Genomic DNA, 15,988 nt, shown 5'->3' with positions numbered 1-15,988 from the left:
AATTGACATAATAGCATACTTATTAAATTGCCTTTATTATATGTTTATCAAAATCTTTTCGGACAGGTGTATAGAATGAAAGGTGAAAGTGGACACCAACGGGCAGAAGCCTATGGACTGATAATGATCTTGGATTAATATGTGCTTGATATATGCTCATGATTGTCTATAAAAAAAAGATCATAAAGCGTAATGCTTAAAACTAACTTCTGCTTCATGAAGAATAGTTAAATTTCCTTTTTCTAAGTATTTAAAAATGACATTTATAAAATAACAAGGTGTAAAACTATTATCATCACAAATTGCAAATTAAAACTTTTTAAATGTATAAGCGTTTTACTCGCTTGGGTGCATTTGCCTCATGGTGCACAAATTTGAACTCTGCTTCAAAAATTTGCACAGAAGAAATTTTTTTGCACACACGGCCTGTCAAAAATTAGAGGGAACATTGATCAGTGCCTAAGGCCTTGTTAACTGATGGCTAAAACCATAATATAAACACACCCTGAGTTGCTTGGGGAAGGGATTGTAGGTGTGATTATTTTCTCAATTATACCACTGCAAATCAGGAGTAATTCTAATGAACTCACTGAAGTTACACAAGGGGGGGAGGGGAAAAGAGGAGAATCAGGCCCAGTATAGTCTTCTGTCTTATACAGCACCAATAATACTGTCAGCACTGGATAATAAATTATCAATAATAATAAAAAAAAAAGTACTTAAGTTTCCACACCATTAACAAAATATATGTAGAATTAAAGGACCAAATTTTCAAGAGTAGAAGCTGAAATCTGCTGGCAAAATCCGTGTATAAAAAAATGTATCCATATTAAGCACCATCAAGTGGCTGTTTGAATGTGCAAACAAATATTGTGCAAGTAACCAAACTCTGTACTTTAATTTACACAGTTACACATTCATTTTCGCACAGAGAATACAGGCTTAATTATTTTTAATTTACAAAACTGGCACTAGAATTCAGGACAGACCAATCCTTATTTAGCCAAAACTCCTACTGAATCCAGAACTGCACAATCAGCCGCCGCCCCCCAATAATAAATGCAAATAATTTTTCTTTTCTTCATTACTTGAAATGACCCCAGATTTCAGAGGTACACCACAAATATATAAAGCAGTACAAGGAATACAACTTTCTAGACTATTTTAGTGTTAGAGAGGTCATCAACAGTTACATAACTAAAAGACCCTACTCTCATGTCATAGTAGATAGAAAACTATTGAGTCCATCTTTAATCATGTTATGCCCTGATTTAAGACAAGATTTTGTGACTATAAAGTAAAATGAGACGACCTGATACATGCTCCAGTTCCAATACCACAGTCACATAAGGCTCACTCTTTGGGCTAGATCCACAAAAGTACTTAGGTGCCTAACTACCTCTGTAGGCACCTAATGTCTAATGACTTTCCCAAAACCACTGCTTAGCTGCCACCTAACCCAGTAGATGCCTAAATATTCCCTATGAACATGTGCAAAGCCACTTAAATCCTGGTGCTACCCCCAGCTTAACAAGTTGCTTGGAAGTTGGAGCCCAAGCTCACATTTAAGTCCCTGCAGCATTTTTAAACTAGGCATTCCACCCATTGCCTACTGAATCAAGCCCTACTCAGGCATTCTCAAAGCATGCCTACTAAACCAGATCTCCAAAGAGGGGAATTTTACATGTGTGTATCCCAGATTCAAACTCCTACTTTGCCTGATTTGACACAGGGACTTGATCCCAGGTTTCCCTATCTCCTAGAAGAGTGCCCTAACCTCTTGGGAGGTGAAGACCTGGGTTCAGGTCTACTGGATATTCTAGGGTGGGTCTCTCTCGATCTCTCCTGTTGAAGCTGTTCCACATTGTATAAATAATTAAATATGCATTGGGCCACATGGACAGACTGACTCTTACAGCCTGGTGGTTCAGACATTTCCTATTCCAATGAAGATTTAATCATTTATACAAAGTGGAACAACTCCACCAAAAGAGAAAGAGAGAGACTCACCCACAAAATACCCAACAGCCTGGTGGTTAGGGCATTCTCCTGGGAGGTGGGAGACCCAGATTCCAATCGCTGCTCTGCCTGATTTTGAGCAGGGACTGGAACCCAGTCTCCCACCTCACAACAAAGTGCCTTAACTATTGGGCATAATGGAGGGGAAGGGGTCTCTCTCTCTGGTTTTCCCCAAAAAAGAGGTGAGGGAGAGGGTTCATGGCTCAGAGTCCCTAGGAGAGACAGGAGCATAAAAGCCCATATCAATGGAAGTTAGCCACCTAAGTATCTTTATGAATCTAAGCCCTAAGTCCCACTGCTTTCCTCTGCATTTTGCTCCTCGCTAGCTTAGATTGCTCCCCAAACAACTTGCTCCCCTCTGAGGGCACCTATCTTAGGCCCCTAACTGTCCTACCAGGCATTATATGGGGAACCTGGGTCCCTATCTCAGGCCTGAGGATTCCACTAGGCAGCAGGATGCCTAGGCACTGAAACGCTGAGTGTTACAACATCTAAGTCCCTTTGTAGACCTAGCCCTCTGAGCTTTGGAATTCCACCAGCTTCAGACATGAGGATGCTAATCCAAATAGGAGAATCTTGTGTGGTATGTTTAGAGAAAAATTAATTCCTGTGAAAAATTCTGTACACAAAGAAAGTGATGGACTAATTTAGGGCCCAATCCTGCAAAGGCTGATGCATGCAAGTAACTTGAATCATGAAAGTAGCCTCACTTAAGTCAATGAGCAAAGTTATATGTGTTAGTCTATGCAGGATAGAGTCCAATTCCTTGTTCATCAAAAAAGCAATTTTGGGAATTATTTTGTCAGTGATTTTTTTTTAAATCAACTTTACCATTTTTAAGGGATGGAAGAAAATGGACCTGAGGCATCCACTGGCTTTCCCTCACCCAACTGATCCCAGCAAAGGCACTTGACAAGGAAAGCTTCACATCCCGAAGGCAGTAAGTCAAGATAAAAGCTTTTCCAAGTGGAAGCTCAGAAATTTCACTCATCCCTCCATTGTGAGGTACCAATTTCTTATGTATAATCTGCACTCATTCTGCAACAGGGAGGTCAGGCAAGCCTCCTTTGAATGCTCTGTAAGAAACCACTGGAAACTGCAAAGGTATGATGCATATTATACCCTACTCCCTCTCCTCATTCTCCAGGCTGAGTGTGATACTTGTGTGACCCTCCGCACCAGTCAGAGGAATATGAGAACTTGACCATTTGCTCTATAATTTGTTTGAATAGATGATGCACAGCAAAAAGAAAAGCAAGCAAATTACTGACAGAAAACATCTGATGAAGTTTAAGTTAATAAATTCATATTATATTAAATTATTAAAACATGTTTTTAAAGATTGAAAATCATCAGATGTATACTGGAATGACAAATTAAATGTCTACTATAAACATCTCAAATTAATACAACTGTTTAGAAGCCATAAAAACCACAAGATAAACAATACTGTGTGTCGTTTGGTATGATAATACAGAAATTGTTTCTTGTGCAATAAAAAATGTCCCTAAAGAAATGCATTCTCCTTCTATTCTTGGCCACAAACATGCTAGTCACAGAGTTGGAGTAAAAAATGTGCATCTTTAAGACAACATTATAAATATGAAAAATAAAATGATAAAGAATGATTAAATTAAGAATGATTAAAATCCCCACTTTGAAGCATTCACTGCACTTGCTTTTCTATTATGTTTTTATGTTTAACAAATATAACATGATAAAATGACGTTTTTTAAAACGCACATTATTAAATCTGTTTATTAAAACACACTTATAAAAACCTTTATGGCACTTAAATCTGAACATTTATTAAAAATTACATCTTAAATACCCTACACTAGAAAGTAAGTTAGCCTATGAGCCTGGTAGGGGTCAGGGTAATAACACAGAATGGACAAATTACACTGTCATTCCACTTAAATTATTTAAGTTATTTAATTTGACCTGTAGATAGTCTCTTGTCTTCTCATCATGCCTGACTTTTAAGTGGGAGGTCTTCATTCATGATGATCCTTTAATGGAAGCAAAGCTTTCTCCATTTAACCCATAGTGTTATCAATCATGTACAGGGATAAATGAGCCTGTAAGATTTTGCCAGTATCACAAATGACACTGTGACCGGAGGCCAACATCTTTATTTGCTTCTCCAGTGATTCACTTCAGCAGATATTAAGCAATTTTATAATCCATGAAAGGCAAAATTAAAGGACACCATCCATAAAACAGAATAATTCCTATCAGCAACAAAGTGATGTCTGTATTATCTTATAAATTATATGGCCATACAGTGTGGTAATGTAATGAAGTAAAGATGGTAATAATCAAATGCCTAGGGCAAACGCTAATATGCATTTAATCACACAGCATGAAGCCATTTGTCACTACACTTGAATGCATGTGTACATAAAATACGAGTCACGTCTTTATTGTTATAGTATAACAGCATTAATTTCACACTATCATTTTACCACAACTGGTAGGTTTTGATATTAGATAAAACTTCTGAACATTACAATTGATAAAAATATCTTTTAAAAGAAATAATGATTTAAAAGTATAAATTTTCTTTTTTTAAACTTAACAGATTTGTCTGAAAAACTTCTGCTTTTTTAAAATATTACAGTAACATTTTTATACAAGAAACTAGATACCTTTAGTTATGCCCTGTATGGCTTTTCATGACACTTCTGTGCAAGCTGAATCAATTATTAAATAAGTAGTACCCCTTCATACATAATTATGCTTATTTATTTGGTTGCTGATGAGTATAAGCTCACTGAGAAAAGCCATGTAAGGTATTTGCCCTAAGGAAACTGGATCTTTGTATGAAAAATGCTTGTAAATGTTATATCCCAGTGAAGTGTGCGCAGGTTTAGCAACCAATCCTGCTTTAACTGAAATAAAGAAATACAGCTGTTAAGGGGGAAAGTTTTCCCAGATTTACCTGTTCCAAACTAATAGCTTCCAACCCCAGGGTTGCCCACAGGAACATGGCTACCCCATTCCTGTGTTATAGCTACAACTGTGGAAAATATTGAGTCCATCACCAATGGGGGCACTTGGGGAATTAGCCCCCTGGGCAGGGTGAAACAGCAAGCAGGCTGCAGCCCCTGGACAAGGCAAGGTAAGCAAAGAGTCTATAGGTCTTACTTCCCTCTGGGCTGGGACGTACAGCAGGCAGCAGCCTCCTCAGTGGGTGGCGGCTTGGCTTCCCCCGTGGTCTCTGCAGTCAGTGAGTCGCCTGGAGCACAGTCAGGGACTTCGGGCTTTACCACCAGGAGCATCACGGGTACCTCCGCAGGAACCGACGGTGTACATCCTTCCTCCTCCGTTGCCCACCCCAATTGAGCTGACTGCCTCCTTTTATCTGGACCAGTGCAGGGTTGGTACACCCCATCATATGTTCTTATATTCTATTTTTAATTAAAATAGACACGGTGAGGTAGAGTGGCTATTTGCTTTCCAGTGGCCGGACCAGCGAGGGACAGGGTGCCCCAAGTAAAAGACTGTATGTACACAGGGATAGTCCGAGAAACCTCCAGAGAGATTGTAGAACTGATCAGTGTTTTTAATTGTTCACTTTATTAATATAACTTCTTAAGCAAAGTTTTATGAATGAAACAACATTCATTCATAAAACCGGTTACCCCAATAACTAGCTAATCGAGTTTCACTTTCAATCCAATTGCTGCTTTAATCGCTGAAACTTACACTGTTTCAACATTGTAACTTCTGCTCACTGTTTGTCATTCCTTACACTTTTCCATATTGTAACTCAAACTCCATTTTAACTTGTCCCAAACTCCATTTTAAAACGCTCACTTCATTTTGTAAAAGCTTGCTGCAACCTTCATTTTTGCAAAACCCTGCTGTAATCTTATTAGTTTAGTTTAGATGTGTGAATGAGGTATGTATGGATGATGGAATCTACCTCCAGCCCGTCCTGATGAAATAAAGTGTAAACACCCAACGGCTGAAGATGCAGACAACAGCCCTGACAAAGTAAGGGGAGTCCACCCTCAAAAGAAAAGAACAAAAGTACAATTGAAGAAACATCAAAGCCAGGTCCTAGGCTGAAAGTCATGTCTGCAATTGATGGGTGATCAATCACACCGGACCCAGAGGCAGCGTGACACAGCAAGACCTATAGACTCTGGATTCAAACTAAAGCCGATAAAAAGGATGGGTGAGATGGAAGACTTTGAAGGGTAACATTCTGCTGCCAACATGGAAAGGCATCGGTGCATGCCCAACAGAAACCCAGCTCTTCCTTGTGCCCGGCTTTCTTGGCCAGTTAGCCGCCACAAGCTACGAACCCAAGCCACGAACTCAAGCTAGATTCAGGACTGGTAACTATACAGCAGCTGCAAAACCTGTGTGTGTGTATGAACGAATGTATGAATGAATATGAAACTGGATGAAATGTTATAGCTATAACTGACTGCCTACTATGATTCTTTTTGTATTCACAATAAATGTGACATTTTGTCTTATCTCTTTTAGTAAGATCCTGCTGGTTTTTATTTTATTGGTATAACAAGATCTCTAGGAAACTTTCGTGGAGATACTCTGCAATCTGTTGCAGAAGGTTTCTCGAGAGGGCTGCTTTATTTCTTCCACCGTGATAGGACATTTTCCCATGCTATTCCAGCATTAATTCGGCTGGCATCATCGCAGTACACAACATAGCAGAATAAGGACCCAGTCTGCACCCAGATGCTTGTGGCATCTGTTCCTTGCCGCCTTGGTTACCCTCAGGAGAGTGATATCAGCTAGGGTCACCTAGGGGAGGCAGTGGTAGTTTTCATTTCAACTGCTTGGACTGCAAACAATACTGCCTGTGCTCTCTCCCTTTGCGATTTTACGCCCCTTCACCCAGGGTTTCCAAAACATGGCTGTAGTTTGGATGGCAGGGGTCGGCATTGACCATAGTAGTTTCAAGCCTCCGGCGAAGGCTAGCAAAAGCAGCAGCAGGGAAAATAGGGGAAAGGTGGGAAGAGAAATTTTATGGTGCCAACTCGCCACTGCAAGCACGCGTGCACACACACACCTGACGGTCCGGCACTCATGCAACAGGGCCATACTCACCATGGCTGGGACAGCAAACTGGTTCAATAAATACCTTGTGTAAATCTGCCTTAAATGTCCATGAAATAAGGGGAGTTATTTTTATACAGCAACTCTGCACTAGACCCTAGGTCTGCACGGAAAGTGCTTGCTTTGTGCTTTCCATGGCTTACAGCTGAAAGTGTAGCCTTTGGTTCTTCTTCCACACCAGTAGAGAGGCTCTCCCAGACAAGACAAAGGAGAAAGAGAATGCATGATGTTGTTTCATTCTGGCAACCAGGTCTTGCATTTCTTTGTTGCACTGTTTGCATTTTGCATGCATGCCTGTCTTACCCACAAGTAGAGGAACTTCATTAAAATATTCCCAAACTGGGTCTCTTTTACAGCCTGCTGCCATTATAGGTTTTCCCTTCTAGTGACAGAATGGTATGGTAGATCTCAAATCAATGAAGCCTATACTCAGAAAGACCTAAAGACTTCTGGAATATGCTTCTCAAACAGTTTCACTTTTGTTTCTACTGCCTGTCCCTCTCTTCTCACATTTATCTCCAGACATCTTCTGCTTGTCCAGATCTATTCCGCCCCCAACAATCTTCTATTCATTGAACTTTTTGAAACTTTGCCCTTTTAGAGAGAGGTAAGGGATTGACTCTGTGTACACAAATTTGCAGAGGGACAATTGGGTTGAGGTCTGTTATTTCTCAACTCTATATATTAATTTATTTAAAAACATTTTTGCTGTTAACAAGCATGTTATCTCTAGAGAGACAAATCCACAATTCGAGAACTGCAAAACTAAGCATCTCTGATGGTATCTTCTAGACTGAGCACTGAGTCCCTTGGGGTAGATAGAAAGATTAACCTAAATAATCTATACAGAAGCCCCTGGAACCCCATAAAATTGGGTCCCTAATCCATGAACTATTAGAACTCATTTCCAAAACTTGTCTTAAACATTACATGAATATATTGTCTCATACTATAGAAATAGAATTGATAATCCCTATTCCATGATGAGATATCTTTGAGCTATAATGTATCTTTAGATAAAATGCTTTTTGAGGAAAAAGCCTTTTATAAAAAAAAAATCCAATTTCAATTAAAAAAATCTGATTTTTTTTTAAATCATTGATTTTTATCAACCCTGGACTTGAGGAGAAATAAACTAGGCTACCTACAGGTGACACTGTGCTTTTCTCTCTTGGAGATCCTGGAGAATAATCTGGAGTAAGGAGAGGTTACATATATGTACAGGAACTGGAGTTCTTCAGACGTTTTTTCTCTATGGGTGCTCCACATAAGGATACATGCACTTCTATGTGTTTTTGATTAGAGATTTTTGTCAGCAGAGCCTGCAGGTATATACCTGCACCATACAAATCCTCATGCTCTGGTACAAGAATATATAATGGCTTTCAACTGCCTACCTGAGAGACCACCTCTCTTCCTCTTCAAGAAGTTCCCTTTAATAGTTTGAGTTCTTATGAAATCTTTTGAAAACTAGTTAACCTAGAAATCCAGATCTTAATTAAAATTTTCTCATAATGTTTTCTATCACATAAGCAAATTTCATAGATCTATTGAACACTAAAATGTATTTACAATACCCTCAAAATAACTCCAGAAACACTAATTTTCCTTTAATATAGTGTAGTGTATCTAAAGGTCAAGAATATGGTAGGAACACAATTACAACTTGGAAAGGGCTTTTCAAGCATACATAAACAAGATTGTGAAAAATTTAACGAAATTATTTTAACCGATTCCAAAACAAAAAATAGAAATATAAAACTCTCAGTTTTATCAAATTTTTTTAATTGTATATGGGACCTATAACATATTGATGTGAGATGATTTAATCCTTCCCCCCACCTATCAACCCCAATATTTTTTTAACTTATTTCAGTCTTTTGAGCTATTGAGAATAAGTGGAGCACTTCTACTCACATTTTATAGAACTAGAAATATCTACTAAGTTCTTTTTACAGAAACCTGATCAAAATACATCTACTTGTTTTTTATCCATAGAATGATACCAAAGCTTTCAGTGTTTGTTTTATACACTATACTGCCACCTAGTGGACACCATACTAAACAATGCTGCCTTCCTGTAGTTCTAATTAGGAACTCTGAGCCATATTATAAACCCTATCTGGAAATACTTTTTGGGAGACAACTATGGGGTCAGAAGCAATGCGAGGGTGACCTCACAGAACCTGTTTTCCCATCAGGGGAAGGAGATTTAGTGGCACAAAAGTAGCACCAGGTGCAGACTTAGGGACATGAAGGGAATGACTGGATCCTCTGTTATTAGGGCAGGCTTGGGGCCTGATTTGCATCTTGTGCTGTCACTTACACCTGTGCTAAATGAGTACATTTTGGATGTAAAATGATACTATTCTGATTTGATATTGTTTTACATCCACTTGGCACTCATTTGCAGGCAAAGCTATAGATCATTGGTTCCCAAACTGAGGGGGTGCACCCTCTGGGGGGCATGAAGAAATTCCAAGGGGAGTGTGAGGCTGCCTGGCCCTTAAGCTCCCGGCCAAGGAGGCTAGCCCCCGGCCCCTCCCCTCCTGTCCACTCTCCCCTGCAGCTACACCGCCGCGTGGGCAGCATAGCTTGCGCCCACTCACCTCCCAGGCTTTCCACTAAGCCAGTCCTGCCTCTCTGAGCGGCCTGGTAAGGGGGCGGGGAGCAGAGCGTTGGATAAGGGGCAGGAGGTCCCAGGGGGGCAGTCAGGGGACAGGGAGTGGGGGGGGTTGGATAGGTGTGGGAGTCCCAGGGGGCCTGTCAGGGGCTGGGGGTGTGGATGGGGTCAGGGCAGTCAGGAGACAGGGAGCAGGGGAGGTTGGATAGGGGGTGGGGTCCTTGGAGGGGGCGGTCAGGGGACAAGGATCGGGGAGGTTGGATGATGGTAAAGGAGAGGTGGGGGGTGTGAGGATTTATTGAAAATTAAAAAGGGGGCGTGATGCCAAAAAGTTTGGAAACCACTGCGATAGATGATGAGAGTAAAGCAGTGGCGAATCACAGCTCCAGTTTCTATTTTCACTCAGAATCCAAAATTGTTAAATCCCCAAAACCCAATTTATACAAAATTTCCCCTCATGGCCAGCAGCCTTCTTACCGCAACCTGTTTGCTGATGATTTTGCATCACTGGCCAATCCATATGCCTATGGCTCAGGCTTTCAGTGCTGTCTATCAAATATAATTTGGCCATTATGTTCCTATCAGTGGATGCTTTAGCCTCTACCACTACCTTCAGTTAGAAGCCAGCAAAGTTCTTCCACCCATGTTGTATGCAACCTTAAAAGATTGCTCCTTGGTGCAGAACAAAAAGCTAGAGGCTACTTCTGACTTAACCCTATGTAATACATGGGACTTTGAACAATGAATAACTATGATTCAGCCTGTAAACATCAGTGATCACAATCACCATATAATTAAGTTTAATATTCTCAACAAACAGCATTATACTGCAATCTAACACTGACATTAAAGATTTTAATTATCTAATTTTTTACTTTATGGTCTTCTTGAGTTGTTCCTTTTTTCAAAGTTTAGATTCATCATGGAAGCCACTTATGTATACCGTAATATACCGGTTATGAAAAAAACAGTATGGTTAAATGACAAAGTTCAAGAGGTTTTTCTAGCCAAACAGGTATTGTTCAAAAATGCAGATCCAGCCCAATTTAGGCAACAAGGAATATAAACTATGGCAAGAAATCAACAAATTGAAATTAGGAAGACTTTTTTGAATTTTGAAAAGCAATTAGCCCAAAACATAGAAACAAATAAAGGAGCCAAGATTTTCAGATATGGGTACCTAATGTCAGGCTCCTATATGCATATTTAGGCACACGAATAAGTGGCTAATTTTCAAAAGTGCTGGTAACTTATCAGCTTCCATTGACTTGATATCAATTGATACCTACTCATAGCACTGAGGGAATGAGAGAGGTGAACTGTAATGAACAGGTTACAGCTCCCAGATTCTAAGGTTGGATCTATGCCACTCTGAGTCCTGACTCAAGTTAACAGTGTAAAAGAGCTGCTCTAAGTGACACAAACTGGCAGGAATGCAATTAGATTCTCAAGCCCTAAAATAATAGAATCTGAACACTATGGAATCGTTCACACTGTTAGTAAATGTTCAAATCAGTGCACAGGTAGTTACACACACAGCTGAAGTTATTAAAAACTTAATTTGTGTATATAACCTTTTTGATACATCACTTAACATGTATCCTTTAGTCTTATTAATCAGAGGAAGCATCATTTGTTACCAAAGCACCATTCTTTCTTAGCCTCTAATACAAATTATGATGTGCTGCAGAAAGAACTTCTTATATGCAAATCTCACTAAGGAATCAATACAGCCTAAATTTGCTCCTGCTACTAGCTACTACGGACTCAGTGAAATATTTTCTAAGAAATATCACGCTAAAGGTACAATATAATGCAAAACCCATTAACTAAGGCTTAAGAGAAAACACAAAAGAGGTGTAAGAAATTCAATAAGCAAGCATCTTAAAACTAATTCTCAATATAAATATATGTAAAGACTTTTAAAATTAGAACTATATTTTTACATTTTTGTTCTCGACACAAATAAGAGACAATATAAGAGGGACAAATAAGAAAAAAAACAAGATATTTCACTTTACAATAAATTGTTATTCTCTTACTAAACACGTCAGACATGTGCAATGCAATAATACAATTATTTGTGTGTCAATAATAGTTTTATTTTGTTGGAATCCACTGTCGTGTTAAAAGGCAACAATGTACATCATCAATTGATTGATGCAGTAGAGGGTAGATTTCCTATCTCACATCACCATAAACTTTACTACTGGCTACATTCACCAGTTATTCTCCCAGCTGAAGTAATTATTAGTATGATCATTGTAATATATAATCAGTTTCAGGGATCACTATGGAAATGAAAAGCTAACGCAAAAAAAGTCACTCAATTTGTTTGCCACGGTCCTTGAATCATAAAATGCTATAATATAATATAATATAATGTTTCTAATATACAACAAACTAATATATGGCAAGGAAATTATTACAGTAGTACTCAGAGGATTAAGCGAAGGGATAGATAGAAGCATGAAATACAGGATCAAGAAAAGAAAGGGGGGGTAGAAAATGTCTCATTCTGCCAAGATCTATGTATGGGAGACTGATCTTGATCATAGAGCACAGACAGGAAGCAAAGGCATGAATGGACTTCTACATATTTATTGTTTGGGGCTCAATTATTGCTTTGTGCAGATGCTAAGAGGCTATTAGCACATTTTAGCAATGTAAATATTCTAAACTTTATGTGTATGAATCCATTCAAAGTTAAAGACTATACCTTACAGGATGGATGGAAAAAACAACAAAAGGACACAGGAAACTGGAAACGTTGGATTGAATTGGGCGAAGTTGCTCTCTGAAGCTCTTTGAGAACAGTAATCTTGTCAAGTTCAGTTCCCTATTGCTTTACCAGAGTGGGAAGACTGAGGAGGCAATAACATATGCCTGTGTCATAAACAGGTTCACAATCCCTGGCGGCGGTGGGTTGGTTTGTTAAAGGCTGGAGGAATTTTAACAAAGCTGCAGCCCCCATTTGGCTAGCTGGAGTCTTTTCGTTGCTGGGGCGGCGTGGTGGGGAAGTTAAGTTTTACAACCTTCACAGGGGGAGGTATATAAACCCCTCGCTCTTGTCAGTGCCTGTTTAAAGAGCAGCCAGACCAAGAAGCCCGATGCTTTATATCTCCGCTTTGCCCAGCCACGGCCTGCAATCAGGGCACTCAAAACACCCGCGCGCCGGGCAGAGGCCGCCCGCCGGCCGATGAAGAGACCAGGCCCCAGCAACGCCAGTCAGGGAGAGCGGGCGGATCGGGGCAGTCGGACACCGCCGGCGTTTCGGACGTCCCTGCTCATCCTACAGGCAACGAGCTCGGAAGAGGCTCGTCAACAACGAACCCCACGAGCGGAACCCCGCCTCCTGCAGACTCCCCGCTTAGTGCCCCACCCCCGCCGCTCGACTCCCCCCTCGTGTTTTAAAAAAATAAATAAATAAATCAACGCGCTCGCATTGAAACCCTGAAGAAAAATAACGGCGTAACACGGGGGAGGCGGGGGAAGTAGCGGAAAGAGGGGCGAGCCAAAGGAGAGGGGCCCCGGGTCATCGCCCCCCATTTACCCGCACGCTGAGCCACCACCGCCGCGGAGCCGCCTCCTTCCCGCCAGTTCCAACCGTCGGTTCCTCCTCGCGGGGAGCCGGGTGCGAGTCTAGGCGGAGGCTCTGCAGAGCCGTAACCCAGCCTCCTTCGAAGGCTGGTTCCTGGGGCTCTGGTTGCTGTTACACGCCCTCCATTCCCCGGGTGCCGCCTCGTGCAAGGCAGCAAGCTGCAGCAAGGCAGGTGCTGGCACCACCCGCAAATTGCATCAACTTTGCCCTTTGGTGGTGGCCTGAGTCCCAAACAGCTGCGCTGGTTGCACTAGTGCTGTCATTGGCTTCGCACTAAAACCAGGGCAGGTGAGTGAGAGAAATGTGAGGAGCTTGTTAGGCCAGATTCATAGCAACAATAGGGAAGGGAGATCAGACAAGAATTTGTTAGCTGAGGCCTGGTCGAGGCTTAATATTTGGAGCAGAATAGCTACCGGGGGACGAAAAATCCACACAGCCTGAGCGCTGCAGTTCAGCTGATCTAACCCCTGCTGTATTCAGCCTGTTGGGATCCTGGAAGAATGCTAGCTAGGCTGGTCTGGAAAGTTGCATGACTCATGCCTCTTTCGGAACACCGGCCTGTTCAGGAAGCTGCAAGCAGGGACTTTCTTCCCGGACCAGAAAATCACCGTAGGGGAAGACGAAATGCCCATTGTGATCCTGGGAGACCCCGACTTCCCCTTAATGCCGTGGCTTATGAAGCCATACATGGGGCAAGGAGCAGTTCAACAAACGCTGAGCAAGTGCAGAACGGCTGTTGAGTGTGCTTTTGGCTGTTTAAAGGCCCACTGGTGCTGCCTAGATGGGAGGCTGGACCTGGCTGATGACAATATTCGTATGCTTATAGCCGCGTGCTGTACGCTCCCTAATATTTGTGAAGGGAAGGGTGAAAGCCTCACTCAGGGCTGGACCGCTGAGGCTCAATATCTGGAGGCTGAATTTCAACAGCCAGAGACCAGGGCTACTAGAGGGCGCAGCATGGGGCCATAAGGATCAGGGATGCCTTGAGGCAGCAATTTGAAGCTGAAAACCATTAATATTTGTTGCTATGCTCAGAAGTGCAGTGTTTGTAATGCTAAGAGATGATTGTGATTGGTGCAGATGATGCACTATTAAGGTGTAAGAAAATTGCCTGTTGCTTTGCAGGGCTCTGTTTGCTTTCAATTAATGGAATAAAGATTGCTTTCAAACCAAAACAATTCTTTTATTAAAAAACAATAACTGGAGGAGAAAGTCAAACAAAAAAAACCACATCAGCACTATAGGTGATGGGGGAAGGGAGGGTCCCAGGAGGAGGTGCGGTCCAGGACCGTTAAAGTTTGTGTATGTCCAGGGATCATGTCCAAACTTCTCCTTTGGAGTACAGTGCAGCGGGTGCTGTACTTCAGCAGGGCTAAACTACAGAGGGACAGGTGTTGAGTGCAATGGGTACTGAGAGTCCGCAGGGCTGGATTGTGATGGGGCAGGAGTGGAATGCAGTGGGTACAGACTGGAGCCAGGAGGTTAAGTGTGTTGGCTGTGTCTGGGGGGTGCATGGGAAAGAGTTTTGTGACAGCAGCTGCAGGGGAGGGTGGGCGTGGAGCTGCTCAGTTTGCAGTGCTAGTGGTGCCTGGAGCATGTCCGCTTGGTGCTCCATAACATTTAAGAGCCGCTCCATTGCTTCATTCTGGCACACCACATTCTCCTTTTGGTCCTTCTTCTTGCTGTCCCGCCACTCCTTAAATTCTTGGTTTTTTGGCCACGGAGTGCATCGTGTCCTCACACAGAAAGTCCTCTTTAGTTCTTCATGGCCACTTTCTAATTCTGCGCAGCCATTCAGCCAGCAATAACAAAGAGGGAGGCTGGGCTCCCAAGGTCATATCTCTGAAGCCAAAATGCAACATTTTTCAGAAGCAGTATTGTTTGCAACACAGAGACCACTTATTTAAAACACAGCCACTATTTACATACTTGTCACTAACTGGCTGAACCCAGGGAAGCACACATGAGCCACAAGACCCCCAAAATGGTGAGAAACCACAGGGGAAATCAGTGTTCCAGGACCATCATGTACACTGAGCACGGGGCTCTTGGGGAGAGCCAGCACTGTAGGGGGAGCCTTACAATCATTCCTGTCCCCACATTTTCTACAGGCTGTGTTCATTATGGAAGATATCTTGCTGCTGAGGGAGGGTCTTCTCCAAGACTGCGGCTTCCACCCTGGCCCTTATGCGGCTCACTTGTGTGCAGCAATGGTGTCCCCCCAACCTCTCCGTGACAGCAGAGTGATGCGGGAAAGTTACCATTAATGGGGCAAGAAACAAAGCAGCTCTGACAAAGAACCTGCGGCAGCAGATTTCCCAGTATCTCCATGAGAGTTTCCTGGAGATCTCTGAGGTAAATTCCCATGAAGTGAGGGAGACAATCAACAGCCTATTCTGCCGCTCAGACTATGTACGTGGTGGTACGTGCATCATACAGATACAAGCCTGCTTTCTGCAACCTCCTGCCCCCAACAACTCGCTTCAGCGATTCTCAGAATCAAAGCCACTTGCTAGGGGCCTCCTCTCTTGCTTGTGTTTCACCAAGATCTGATAGCTGTGACTGGCTAGCCTCCTCCGGGGTAGAGAAGAGCTCTGGGCTGCATGCATCTCTGCCCTCCGAGTCATCCTCTGCCTCTGGGTCCCCTT

General features: G+C 42.1%; 1 protein-coding gene across 1 annotated transcript in view; it reads right to left on the bottom strand.

Annotated features, from left to right (window-relative positions):
• CCDC73 (coiled-coil domain containing 73) overlaps positions 1–13,993 on the bottom strand; it is a 154,448-nt gene extending 140,455 nt beyond the window's left edge. Inside the window, exon 1 of the mRNA XM_043548532.1 lies at positions 13,293–13,993. The gene's annotated coding sequence lies outside the window, so the exon portion shown is untranslated. The remainder of the gene's footprint in view (positions 1–13,292) is intronic.
• Positions 13,994–15,988: the final 1,995 nt, after the last annotated feature.

The sequence above is a fragment of the Chelonia mydas genome, chromosome 6, assembly GCF_015237465.2.
Source record: "Chelonia mydas isolate rCheMyd1 chromosome 6, rCheMyd1.pri.v2, whole genome shotgun sequence".
NCBI classification, from domain to species: domain Eukaryota; kingdom Metazoa; phylum Chordata; order Testudines; family Cheloniidae; genus Chelonia; species Chelonia mydas.
This window is presented reverse-complemented; position numbering and strand designations above follow the sequence as displayed.